Here is a 14,112-nt window from a genome sequence, read left to right as displayed (position 1 = left end):
AAAACCTTTCCTACCTGGGAAGGAAAGAATTGTTCCTATCACTCTCAGGAACAATGAAGGACAGGTGGGAATAAAAGAGTCTGGTCTGGTGAATGACAGATTATACCCTGGAAAGGAGGAATTTCCTCCCACTGCGTTCTATAACCATGACAAATTTTATTTTTATTTAGTTTACATTTGTTTACCGGGATAGTCCGACTGGGCAAAGTCCATTTTCAGCGGTGGCCCATGGAGAAATGTTCCACATACAGACAATGACAACTTGAACAATTTTAAAAAATAGAGAAACAATGATGAACTGTTAGATATGAATAGGACATTGTAATACATAGATTATAGAATGATGAAGGCAGGCAACAGCAAATAATTAAGACTAACATATATGTAACTTACTTATACTTATTCATAATATAGTCAATGATGAGCCTGTTTGTTACAGGTTCACTGGATATGAAACCTACACTGTTCATTTACACTCTGAAAATGAAGCGTGTTTGACACATCTCTGACACATAAAATGTGTTGACCACATTACGTAATAAGTTATACTGGCTTAGGTAAGTCATGAAGAAGTTAGAAAGGGAAAGGGAAGGGTAGGTGGAAAAGTTCAAAACAGGGGTACCTATTTATTTGCTTCTGAGATTGCTGTTGAAGAGGAAGAGAGATCCTAAGTGGGGGGAAATGGTTTTGAGAGGAGAGACGACTGTACCACTACCTTAGTAGGAGACTAAGCTGGTATAATGCGAATTCAAGATTGGTATTATATTCATAGGGAGTTAGGTAGGTTTTCAATGAAGTGCTAGCCTGGATTGGTGCATGAACATAACCAAGAATTATTTAAGTGATTTTTAAGTATTTTTTGAATTGGATAGTTTTGTCTGTTGATCTAACAGTTAGTGGGAAGGAGTTCCAGATTGTGGATACGTAGTTAGAGAATAGTGATTCTCCTGTGGTGTTCCTGCCTTTGGTCACTTTTAGGAGTGACCTATTAATTGAGCATAGTACTTAGTTGTTGGCATATGGTTCAATTATGTTGAGGTGATCGGGAGTCTTTTCTTGGTGAAGAAGGAGCTTTTGGGCTATTGTTAGCTGGTGATAGGCTAGCAGTTGATGAAGCTCTATCCAGGATAACTGCTTCACAGTGATGTGTGCGGTATTGAGAACTTGTGGCAAATTTGGGTATTTTATTATAACAGACTTCCAGTTTTCCTAGCTCAGTATGTGAATATGGAAGGCATACAGGAGAGTTGAGAGAAGGTGTGTCCTAGCTACTGATATTCTGGTATTGTGAGTTAGAAACGGTTTCTATGGAGTGTTCCTAGTTTTTGTGTGTACCTTCTTTATGGTTTGGGATATATGTATATGAAATTTCATGTTCTTGTCAATCATGACACCCAGGAGCTTTGTAGAGGTTACTGATGTGATAATTGTATTATTAATTGCTTTAATGGAAAAAGGGGGTGGGAGGTCACTGGCTCTGATAGGGTAGAACATTATAAGTTCTGTTTTGTTTGGGTTTAGTATCATAGGAGGTTACTAGGCTACTGGTCCTGGGGCCCTTACAAGCCTAGCCAAGAGTTTAGCCCCAAAAAGAAACCTCAGTCAGCACCTGCCACCTCTGTCAATGAAGTGGAACCCCTGGGACAAATTTATGGTTTCCCATCCACTCATCAAGGTTGCGTTTGAAGCGAGTTGGTGAGGTACTCTGCTTGACATGTATGGGAAGTCAATTCCAGAGATGGGGCAGCTTCTGGGAAACAAACCTTTCTCTCCAGCAGGTTTTGTTGATGTTGCATATTATATTTAAGCCTATCGAGTGGGTAATGCAGGAGGAGTTAGACATAAGGATATGGAGCATCTCTAGTAGGGCAAGGTCCGATATTGGCTTGTAGGTGAGACACAGATCACCTCTGAGAAATCTGTATGATACCGAGTAGAGTGACAGTGATTTAAGCCTGTTTGCATAGGATAGGTGTTGGAGGCCATGGATTCTCTGTATTTCTGTGGCCTTTCCCATTGGTGCAGGTGTTGGAGAGGTACATACCAAATGGGGCATTATACTCAATTATAGGTCTAATAAGGGAGGAGTACAGAGAGGTAATAACCTCCTTTTTTCCTGGATGCAATCCCTTTACTTGTGAGATGAACCAAGTAAAAGGCTTTTCTGACCACCGCCGCCACATGATGGTCGAATGTGAGATTATTGTCAACCAGAGTACCCAGGTCTCTCACCACAGGTTGTGTGCTTAGGGAGTTGCCGCTGATGTGGTAATCAGTAGGGGCTGTGTTTTTGCCGAATGGTACAATAATATATTTTTTTGCATTTAACTTAAGGCCATGGCTTTGGCACCAGTTATTTGTAGCTGTAAGACCCTCTTGCAGTATGCTAGCATCAACTGGAAAGTCAATGACAGCACCCAACTTACAGTCATCCACAAACTTGGTCAGCCACAGACCCTTTGTCTTTTCCTGGACCTCTGAGAAGTAGATGCCAAACAGTAGGGGGTCCCAGGAGAGATCCGTGGGGAATACCACTAGTGACAGGTCTGCTGTCGAAGGTGGTGGCACCTACTTTGACCTTGTGGGTCCTATCTGTAAGCCAGTTGGCCACTCATCTGACTAGACAGGGATTAACACCAAATTGTGTTAGTTTTTCGATGATGCCCGAATGGGGGATAGTGTCAAAGGCCTTGGCCAGGTCAGGGTAAGCTGTATGTACTGACTTTCCCTCATCCAGGGCCTTGGTGACAGTCTCAAATAAGTCATCTAGGTTCAAATAGGCAAGATCTGCCCCTGATGAATCTGAGTTGGGTGGGGTTGAGTGCTTGGAGATTGCCTCTGTCCTTGTTTATGAGATCCATAATAATACGCTCCATGACTTTAAAGATCAGACAAGTCAAGCTGATGGGGCGATAGTTTCCCGGGTCGGTAGTGTCACACCTTTGTGCAAAGGGATGACAATGACAGTTCTCCACTCTCCCGGAATGAAGCCTGTAATTAGGCTATGGTTGAATAGGGTGCTCAATGGCGAAGCTAGTTCTTGCTGGAGAAGGTACAGAATACAGCCTGGGATACTATCAGGTCCCATGGAAGCTGTGTTCTTTGCCTTGGATAGGGCCTTTAACACTTGATCTACAGAGATGTGAGGTGTGGGACAAGTATCGGGGATGTTGACTCGGCCTTTAGGGGGCAATAAGGGGGTGAAGTTTGTGCTTAACCTATCAGCCAGCAGGTTTACTAAGTCAGCAGGATCAGTGTAAGTGGTACTATTAAGTACTAGTTCAGAACAAACTTGGGCTTTGCCATGAAGGTTCCTAACATAACTGAAGAAGGACTTGTGGATGTTCTTCATTCCACATTGCTGCAGTCCTAACCATTGGGTAGTCCGCTGTCCCAGTCGGCCCGAATACCAAAGTATATGGCTGACGTCGGTCAAGGCGCATTAGTCTGACGTCAGGACGTTAGGGTACTAATGCGCATGACCGACGTCATATCCTCAGTCTTTTTTGCCGCATGGTCCGATGCAGAAGCAGTTTTGCGAGTGCAGGTTGGCGTTCTGAAATTTTCTGAAGTCGGAGTTTCAGACCGAATCAAAGTTGGCTAAGTACCCCGTTGGGAATATTTTGTTTTTTCTTGCCTCAGTATTTAACCGGATGTCAGAAAAAGTGAATAACTGTATTTCTTGTGGGAAACAGATACCTCATAGGGATTACCATACTTTGTGTATACCTTGTTTAGGGCCTGAGCACGACGTTGTTGGATGCCGCTCTTGTGCTAGATTTAACAAACGCACTATTAAGAGAAGGTTAGACTGTGCCAGGTTAGTTTTTGGGAAGCGTTGTAATTATAAAATGCCGTCGGATGCTCCGACGCCCGCTTCGTCCAAAAAGGACAAAGCAGCAAAGCCTAGAGTGGAAGAACCGACAGTCCCGGACGTCGGTTCTTTAGAAGGCTCAGTGGAGCCGGAGGTTCTGCCAGGAGTTTCTTTGGAGTCTCAGGGAGAGACTTTACTGTTACAGGATGTGTCCTCTCAGGAGGTAGGCCAGGCTGAAGGGGCTTCTCAGGTGGCTGTTCTTCCCTCTCTTCCTAAGGTGGTTAGAGCCTCCCCTTCTGTTTCCAAGGCTTCTTTGAGAGGCAGGCCAGGTTTAACTTCAGTGGGGGTTTCTCCTAGCTCTTCAGGATCTTTGCCTAAGAAACATATGCTTAAAATGGCAGAGGATTTGATTACTATGATTAGAGGTTCTATACCCCCTCCTGATAAGAGGCCTAGGGTGGAACCTGAGTTTGAGAGTTTTGAGCAGTGTTCGGAGGCTTCTGAGTCTTGGCTGAAGACTTGCAGGAGTATCCTCCTTATTCTGATTCTGATGTGGATGATTCTACTCCTTCAGCTTCTCCTCCTGAGGATTTTTCATTTTCAGAGACTCTGCATTCCATGAGGGAGCATTTTAAATGGGAAGGTCAAGATTTCTCTGATTCCAGGAAGAGGCTTAGGGAATTCTTGTTTTACCCCAGCATAGGCCTTTAGCTATACCTCCTGTTCTGAATGTGGTGGAAGATGTTTTGCAGAGGCTTCCCTGAACCCTGATTCTTTGCCTCCTGCCCCAGTTAAACCGGATAGGTACTATAGGGTGCCTGAAGCTCATAAGTATCTTTTAAGAGTCCTAGGGCAGACCCGAAACTGTCTCTCAGGGGCCTAAAGGTGTTAAGGCTTCTGTTGTTAAAAATCCTGTTCCTCCTGATAAAGAGGCAAGGGCTTTGGATAGATGGGGAAAGAAAGTGTATACTTCTTCCACTTTAGCCATGAGGGCGTTGAATTGCCAGTTTCACATGTTAAAATATCAAAATTATCTCCTTTCACAATTGAAGTCTAAGGTGGATGCTCTGACAGAAGGTATTGAGTGTAAAGAGTTGCAGGATTTAGTTCATGTGTCTGAACAGGTGGGTAAGCATTCCTTGCAATGTGGTTTTGATGCTGTGCAGGCCTCCTCGAGGGTGGCTGCCACTGGTTCTGTTCTTCGTAGGCACGCCTGGTTGAGGGATCAGAATTTAGCTGAGCATGTTAAGACAAGGATTTTGGATGCTCCTTTACAGTCTGACGTGTTGTTTGGTTCGCCTGTGGAAGCAGTTTTAAAGAAAATGGAGGACAAGGCTAAGTCTATGCAAACTGTTAAAGATTTTTGCAGGTGCAGCCTCCGAAGTTTAGTAGAAATTGGCCTACTAAGGGATGGACATATCCTGCTTATGATTCCCAGTCTAGGGGTAGGTCTAGGCGTGGTAGGGGCAGAGCTCAAGGTTCTTTTAGGCCTAGAACAGGGAGTTCACCTGCTCAGACTTCTGGTGAGGGCAGGGGTCAGTCCTTTCGTAAACAGACCCAATGACCTGCCTTTTCAGCTGCCAGTATGTTCTCGTCTGGCAGCACCTTTGGGAGGAAGGTTGGCTCTTTTCAAAGAAAATTGGGATTTAATTACCCAAGACAGATGGGTTTTGGATATCATTCACCACGGTTACAGGTTTTATTTCCATACCTTGCCTCCTTTCAAAGGCATGCCAGACATTCCTCCTCTACAAAGAAAAGAGGCTCACAAGCAAATTTCTCTGTTACTCCAAATAGGGGCCATTCAGCCAGTTCCTGTGCCAGAAAGGGGCCTAGGATTTTATTCTCGCCTGTTCCTAGTACCAAAGAAGGGGAACACATGGAGACCAATTTTGGATTTATCTATCCTCAACACTTATCTGGACATTCCCAAGTTCAAAATGTTGGCGTTACAACAGCTTTTACCTCTGCTGGGCAAAGATCACTGGATGGTAACTTTAGATCTCAAGGAGGCTTACCTTCATGTGCCTATCAGACTAAGTTGCAGGAAGTATCTGCGTTTTCGAGCTGGAAATTCCCATTATCAGTTCTCTGCATTGCCCTTTGGCTTATCTACTGCCCAGAGTATTCACAAAGGTTCTGGCTCCAGTGATAGCTTACTTCAGGCTAAAAGGAATTCAAATCTATCCTTACTTGGACGACTGCCTGATTCTGGCTCAAGAAAAGGAAGACCTTTACAGCATTTGGAATATGTGATAGCAGTGCTAAGATGCCTAGGGTATTCTGTGAACGAAATAAAGTCCAGTCTAGTACCCTCTCAAGACATGTGCTTTCTGGGTGTGAGACTGAATACAGCAGCCCAGATGGCCTTTTTAACCCCGGACAAACAAAAGAATCTTTCCATTTACTTCCATCAACTATCTCTTCAGTCCGGGCTTACTGCAAGGACAGTCCTTCAAGCCTTAGGGTTCATGGCATCTTGTATTCTGGTGCTTCCCAATGCCAAACTGCATATGAGGAAGCTGCAATGGTATCTCAAAAATGTATGGACACAGCACTGCCAGGATTTGGACACTGTCATTCAAATAATACCTTGCATTCAACAGGAATTTTTGTGGTGGGCTCAGGAATGTCACCTAAACAAGGGACTCTATGTGACCCGGCCAGAGGCGAGTCAGATTCTAACGACAGATGCCTCAGACATTGCTTGGGGAGCTCATCTAAATGGAAAGTGGATACAAGACAAGTGGCCTGCCAGACTACAGCATCTACATATCAACATGAAGGAGATGTTAGCAGTCCAGTTTGCATTAATGGCTTTCAAGGAGTTACTTCTTCCAGGGCAGGTGTTGATTCTAACAGACAACACAACTGTCATGTGGTACATCAACAAACAAGGGGGAACACATTCTTACCCGTTGTGCAGGCAAGCAATGATTTTATGGGAGACTGCGCTCAGCTTGCAACTAACTCTTCAGGCAAGGTTTCTGCCGGAGCACAGAACTCCTTAGCAGATGTGTTAAGCAGACAAATCATGGATCCCCACGAGTGGAAACTGGATCTTCATGTATTTCAGAAATTGACAGTGTCATGGGGAACTCCAGACATAGATCTGTTCGCTTCTCCACTAAACCACCAGCTGCCAAAGTTTTGCACAAAGGGGTTTCATCACACAGCTTGGAAAGTGGATGCTCTTTCTTTCAGTTGGAAAAATCTTCATGTGTATGCCTTTCCACCTCTGCCTCTTCTCCCAAAGGTGCTCCTAAAGGTCAGACAAGACAAGCCAAGGATGATTTTAATAGCTCCAGATTGGCCTCGGCAACACTGGTACCCATTACTGAGGAGTCTGGTAAGGAAGCCTCCATGGCCTTTACCTTTGATTCCACACCTGTTGTCTCAGAGGGACGGTCACCTGCTCAATGTCAAGCTTCACTCTCTTCATCTAACAGCCTGGCATATTCTGTTTTGAAACACAGCAGGTCTCAACTTCCTCAACAAGTTTTAAATGTGATTATGGAAGCCAGAAGACCTAGTACAAGGAAAGTGTACGCAGAAAAATGGAAGAGATTTTTATTTTGGAGTGCAGCAAAGAATTTGGAGATTTCTGAGCCTAATTTGAGTGTGGCTCTTCAATATCTTACTGAGTTATTGGACAAAGGTTTGTCTTTCTCTTCCATTAAGATTCATGCTGCAGCAATTTCAGCTCACTATGATTGTGACCCACCATTGTTTTCGCATCCTTTGTTCAAGCAATTTCTTAGAGGGCAAAGAATATAAGACCCCCACGTAGAGCTCCTACTCCTGCTTGGGATCTCAATTTTGTGTTGGAGAAACTTACTCTACAACCTTTTGAGCCTCGGCTACTGCTGAATTGAAACACTTGTCATGCAATAGCAGCTTTTTGTTGGCCATTACTTCTGCAAGAAGGGTTTCTGAATTGCAGGCCCTTATGGCGGTAGAGCCTTTTTTGATTTTCCATAAGGATAGGGTATCATTACGTACTAATCCTTCTTTTATGTCTAAGGTGGTTTCTAGTGTGGCTTTAAACCAAACTATTCATTTGCCTACTTTCTATGCAGATCCCCAAAATAAGGGGGAAAAGATTTTGCACACTTTAGATGTACACAGGCAGTTGCGTTATTATTTAAGCAGGACCAAGGATTTTAGGCAGTCTCAGCAGTTGTTTGTTTCTTTTGCTTTGAGTTCTCAGGGCAAGCCTGTGTCAAAACAAACTATTTCTAAGTGGATTGGGTTTTGCATTGCATTTTGTTATTCCCATCATGGCAAGGAGATTTCAGCTGGGATTAGGCCTCATTCCACTAGGGCTACTGCCACTTCAACAGCATTTCTAAGGGGTGGCAACTAAGGATATTTTGGAGGCAGCTACTTGGAGTTCAGTGCATACTTTCTCTAAGCATTACCACCTTCCTCTCTACTCTAAATCTAGGGCTGGTTTTGCCACAGCTATTTTGCAAGGCATGTTGACAGCTCCTGCTTCTTTATGATTTGCCAGCCTCCCTTACCTCTGCTTTGGGATTCTACCCAATGGTTAGGACTGCAGCAATGTGGAATGAAGAACATAGTACAGTTTTGTACCTACCATAAATGTAGATGTTCGAGGATCCACATTGCTGCAGTCCAATTTACCTCCCTCCTTCCCTCTGTGTTTAGGGGTGGTTGTGTGGGTGAGGTTATACTCTTGTAATTTTGTATATATTGTACATATTTTTGGTGCAGGAGTGTTTGGTGTTTTTGGTTTTGGCCTTGTCTTTTTAGGGTCTTCTGACATCTGGGGCAAGAAAAGACTGAGGATATGACGTCGGTCATGCGCATTAGTACCCTGACGTCCTGACGTCAGACTAATGCGCCTTGACCGACGTCAGCCATATACTTTGGTATTCGGGCCGACTGGGACAGCGGACTACCCAATGGTTAGGACTGCAGCAATGTGGATCCTCGAACATCTACATTTATGGTAGGTACAAAACTGTACTTTTCCCTTTGTTTTGGAGGTTAGTTTCAACTCATAATTGGCTTTGGAGGTTTTCACTAGTGATCTAATTTGCTTGTTGAGGCAGAGGAGGGAGTTTTTCCGATTTGAATTTGTTCCTTTTTACCCTTGGACAAAAGTTTCTTCCTTTTGTTGTAAAGCCTTTTGATAGAGGATGTCCACCAGACAGGTTTGTGTTTCCTTGAGGAGCAGATTTTAGTTCTGTTGGGTATGGCTGAGTCCAAGCAGTTGTACAGGTGCTTGTATACTGTACTGGTGTACTATTCAGCATAGTTGTCTGCATCATCTGAGGGAGGCAGTGGTGTGAAGCTGCTGATACACTCCCTTAGGAGGTTGTAGTCAGCTTTTGAGAAGTTTTTTAGCCTGGTTACGGATGGGGAGGAGTTGGGTGGGATAAAAACTTTGAATGAGACAGGCCAATGATCTGATCTCACCAGGGAAAAACATACTATGGGGTGGTGCAGCTATTGCCCATTTTGGTGAGAACCAAGTCCAGTATGTTATTTCCCTTTGTGGGGGATAAGACCAGCTGATCTAGTGTGTTAGAATTGATGAAGTCAAGGAATCATTGGGTGAGTGCATTAGTGCAGGAATAGTTCACCCAGTCTATGCTGGGGTAGTTGAAGTTACCAAGCATCAGGGTGTTAGGGGGTACCTTGATGGAGTCAAGTAGGTCCAGGTAGAAGGTGTGGGTGTCCTGAGACATGGACGGGGGTCTATAGCTGGCTATAATTTGGATGGGTGTCTTGCCAATTGTCACTTGCACCTGGAGTAAGTCCAGTGCGTCATGTTGGTAAACCTGTCTGGAGGTGTGCTTGTCCTAAATGAAGATAGAGACTCCACCACCCTTAGTCTTTCCGACCTCATTTTGGGGTCAGAAATTGTGGAATGAGGTATAACCTGGTAAGACAGGGATGCTCTCCGCAGCCCTGAACCAAGTTTCTGTGAATGCACAGACATCGCCATCTTCCAGTGTGAGGAGAGCCTCTAATGAGTGCATTTTCAGATTAAAGCGCCTAGCATTGAGCAGCATGACCTCCAATTTGCTTGTTGACAGATGTTTTATGTTGGAAGATTTGTCTTTGGGACATGGCCTAAAAAGGCACAATGGGGAGGCAAGAGCTTTGGCCAAGATCCGGAACCCCAGGGGTGACCGGTGGAAGCCATCTCTGGCAAAGCATCATAGCTTGTCAATCATGTCATCTCAGGCAAACAGATACTGGATCCCCTTAGAAAGACACCAGAAACTAAGCCAATTGTTGAAGTCAAACATTTTGTGTTGGCATTGTGGTATCATTCTTGGTGAAGGTAGGATGCTGCTTAGGGCTAGGGTCATACCTGCCTGGAGCACATACTCTGAGAGCTCAGTCATGTCTCAAGTCATTCATACCAACATGGACAATGACAGAGTAATACTTGGACCTGTTGTGGAGAAACTTGTGTACGTGTGTGATGTGGCAGGATCTAGCGCGTGACAAATAGCTGACCGTGATCTTCTCCTTGTTGAGCCTGGTGAGTGGGACATTGGTGTATCTCACTATCGAGTCGCCAATGACTAGTATGTTTGGTTTATTGTTATGCCTTATGGGCTGTGTTGGTTTATTGTTTTGCCTAATGGGCTGTGTTTGTGAGACACTGGTGTGCTGACTACTGTGTTGGGATGTGATTGGTGTTGTGTGTGGATTGTTTGTGAGTGTGTTTTGGGTGTCTCTGTTGTTTAGGTAAGTTTTTGTTGTGGGCCCCTGCATAGGTGGGTGTGTGGCTCTGTGGCTCTGTGATCTGGGTGGTATGGTGCCTGTACTGGCAAGCTCCTCTTTGTCAGGAGTACTGACTGTGGTGTGAGAGAGCATGGATTCCAGCTTACTGATGTAGATGCATCTCTTGCACATAGAAGAATTATGTGCTAGGAGAAAAAAGTTGTCAGTGAACATGAGGCAGTTGCTACACTGTCTCAGTTTGCCCATGTCGACTAGGCTGGCAGGAGAAACTGATGGAAATTGTCCAGACATAATACTCTGAGTACTTGACGGACTTATGGAGAACAGGGTTTGATGATGGTTTGTCTGCAAAAACCCTAAATGTAAAATAAATGGCCTGAAGCACAAGTGCTACAACCAAAACTAAGATGCTTAGAATATTAATCAGGCTACTAACAAGCAGTAGTAAATGCAGAATAAGAGCACTTGTACACTTAAGAGCACATAGAACAGCAAACCCGGTTAATAAGGTAGAAGACAGTTAAGTATGACAGCTGAATAAAGTATAAATAATTTTTTTTTTTTTTTTTTTTTTTTGTTAGTGGAGAGGGAGGGAACAGAGCAGATTAAGGGACTATAGTATGAGTTGTGCATCAGCCAGCAAGAATTCAAGAAGGATTTCTGGGTTATATCTTGGAGTTTGTGTATGAAAGGGGTGGCACATATAAGGGTAGTATCATCTACATATTGGACTAGGGAAGCAAGGGAAGTGGCTCTGTAAAGATTGTTAGTAAAGAGTATAAAGAGAAGGGGGGCCAAGAATAGAACCCTGAGGTACACCTAGTGAGACTGGAAGTAGGGGGAAGGGTCTGTTTCCCATTTTACTGCTTGTTGACATCCTGAAAGATAATTCCTAAACCATGTAAATGCTCAGAGGCTGATGTTGAGGTTAGCGAGTGTTAGTAATTTATGATGACAAATTGTGTCATATGCTTTTGGCAGGTCAAGAAAGATGCTTAAGACTAATTTGCCTTCGTGAATGAACGATCTTCATAACCCATTTGTCTGAAACTTTCTGTTGCCAAAGGGAAAATTGGAGATTCAGACTTTCTGGAAGGAAAATTAGGCTGCCTGTGCTGGGGAGACAAGGTCTCTTAAATAGTCATTCTGACTTGCTAGACTGTCCTTAGTTTTGGGAGGTTCCAGAATTCTTTTTAGAACTTCCTTGCCATTTCTTCTTAAATGTCTGTTTGCCTGCATTTTGTTGAGACTATTAATTTTATTTTTTGCCAAAAGTGGATGAGGGGTTAGAGAATCCCTTAGAAAATTTGGAAAAGGGGGAGGGGGGTGAAAAATCTTGGGGATTCCTTGTATGAACTTACCCTTTTCATCCCACTTTTTGATCACCTCTGCAGCAGAAGGACCAAAAACTAAATCTGTATGCAAAGGAGAATTTAAAATCTCATTTTTAACATAATCTGGGAGGTTCCGAGAATGCAGCAAAGCAAACCTCTTTGAAAACAGTACCAGTGGCCATATCCCTGGAAGAAGTATCAATAGAGTCATACACTCACTGTAAACAACTAGTAGTGATTTGTATAATAGAGGAAATTAATTATTTTAAGCAGATTTTCCTCACAAGAAGAAACTGCAGACTAAACATTCCTCATACTTTCACCATTAGTAAAAACAAACTTTAACATATGAGCATGACAATTCAAAACTATGAAAATCAAGATTGCAGAAGTATACAGTTTTCCTCCATATTTATCAACAATCTTTGATCTTTAGCAGAAATACTAAGAATGGAATGAACTAAATGTTTAGCAGCAGTATTAAGGATTAACTAAAGCTAAAGGTGCTGGGTCAGGTTTGGGAAGAGTGTATACAGACTTAAAAGACAGGAATTCCTGCCTTTTTAGTGACAGCTGGTTGACTATCAGGAAAACTGTAGGTAGTAACTCACGTTCTCTAAAGGTGACAGAACTGGAGGAATGGGTGAAGTTTCTGGAAATTCCTTCTGTAACAGCTCACAGTATTTTCTGAAGGTCTGAGAAACCTCAGTGTTGTCCATCTGAAAACACTGGCAAATTGTGGAAATAGTCTCAGAGAAAAAGAAACCCCCACAGGGAGAATCAGAAACTGAACACTCCTCTGAAACCGAAATCTGAGGACAAAACCCCATATCTGTCCCTTCATCTTCCTGCCCAGATTCAGAGTCATGAGTCTTTTCAGAAAAAGAGGCATCTTTCTTTCTCTTTACGTTAAAAAGTTTATATGAAAGACCAATAGCCTGGATCAAACCCTCAGATACAGCCAGTAAACTACTCCTGTCTAAGGAAATTTGAGGAGGAGTAGATGCATGGTTAATTTTTTTTGTTTCTTTTTGATAGGGAATTATGAAGCCAATAGTGTTATTAATGGCAGCAGCACCTTCCCCTGGGATGGGCATAACATTCTGAAAAAAAATGGAAGCTTTCCATGTTCTCTCTTACAGGAACAATAAGAGTGACTCTCCCTTGCCCAGTGAGGGGACCCTAACAGCCACAGAGGATGTGGCTAACCCTCAGTCCGGTCTGAGGTACAACCAATGGCCCCAGCATTGTCAGCCACCTACGGATGAGGCAAATTCCTAGCCTGCTGTGGTGGCAAAGCTGTTTGTTTAACTTTCTTTCTGTGGCTGGAAGGACCAACCATGGAACTGACAGTTTGTTCCATGGTCAAGCCAAAAATGGCACCTCTTTTCTGAGGAAAACAAGCTGAAAAGCCAGTACAAATTTAAAGTCTTTAGAAAGTCACCTTTTCAAATAAACACACAGTGAAAAGCACTTTAAAACACTTTGCCGGCCCCAAAATGTAACATAAACACAGTTTCTCCACAGAAAAAACAATATTTTTCAAATACTTTAAACAGCAATAACCTACAGGTACCAAGCCTGAACTCTCATGCTTCGACAGCCTGAGCTTCATCTCACTGATGATCAGAATTCCTCCAAAGGAAATCACTGTTGGAGAGTTGTGCTAGAAGTGATTCCCTTTTGGTGGGTGGGTGGGGTTCTCCCAATTCTTCAAGTTAATATGATCATGGAGTTGATATATACAAATTTGGGGTGGTGGGGCTTGCTCCTCTCATTGGATGATACAAGGGGGCTTCCCCCTGAAAAAACAACTTTAAAAAAAAGTGTTTTTGGCAAGACATTTTTGCAGTTCAGGGAGTCCAATCCTTTGTGCTTTCACTTTCGTATACTCATAGTGGAAGCATTTTAAAATGACAAGAAAAAAAGACAGCACTCATTTAAAAGTGCACCACAGTCTTGTGACAGACAGTAAGTTAAAACACAAAACCCCTAGCTTTAAAATAATTCTCCTAAAGAGGAAAGTAAAACTAGACAAGCAGTTTTTAAAATGGAAGTTTTTTCCCCCAAAATAAACTTATCTGCCCAAGAAAGCAACAGCACAAGCCGACTGTCAATCCCCAAAAGCCTCAGAAAAGCATACTCTTCAGTGGCAGGAAAGCTCTGAAGGGCTTAGTGCCCAAACCTGTCTTTTTAGTCAGTTCAGCTTGAACTGACTGATGGTTTGTGTACATG

Source organism: Protopterus annectens, chromosome 6.part1 (genome assembly GCF_019279795.1).
Source record: "Protopterus annectens isolate FY-2018-M chromosome 6.part1, PAN1.0, whole genome shotgun sequence".
NCBI lineage: Eukaryota > Metazoa > Chordata > Ceratodontiformes > Protopteridae > Protopterus > Protopterus annectens.
This window is presented reverse-complemented; position numbering follows the sequence as displayed.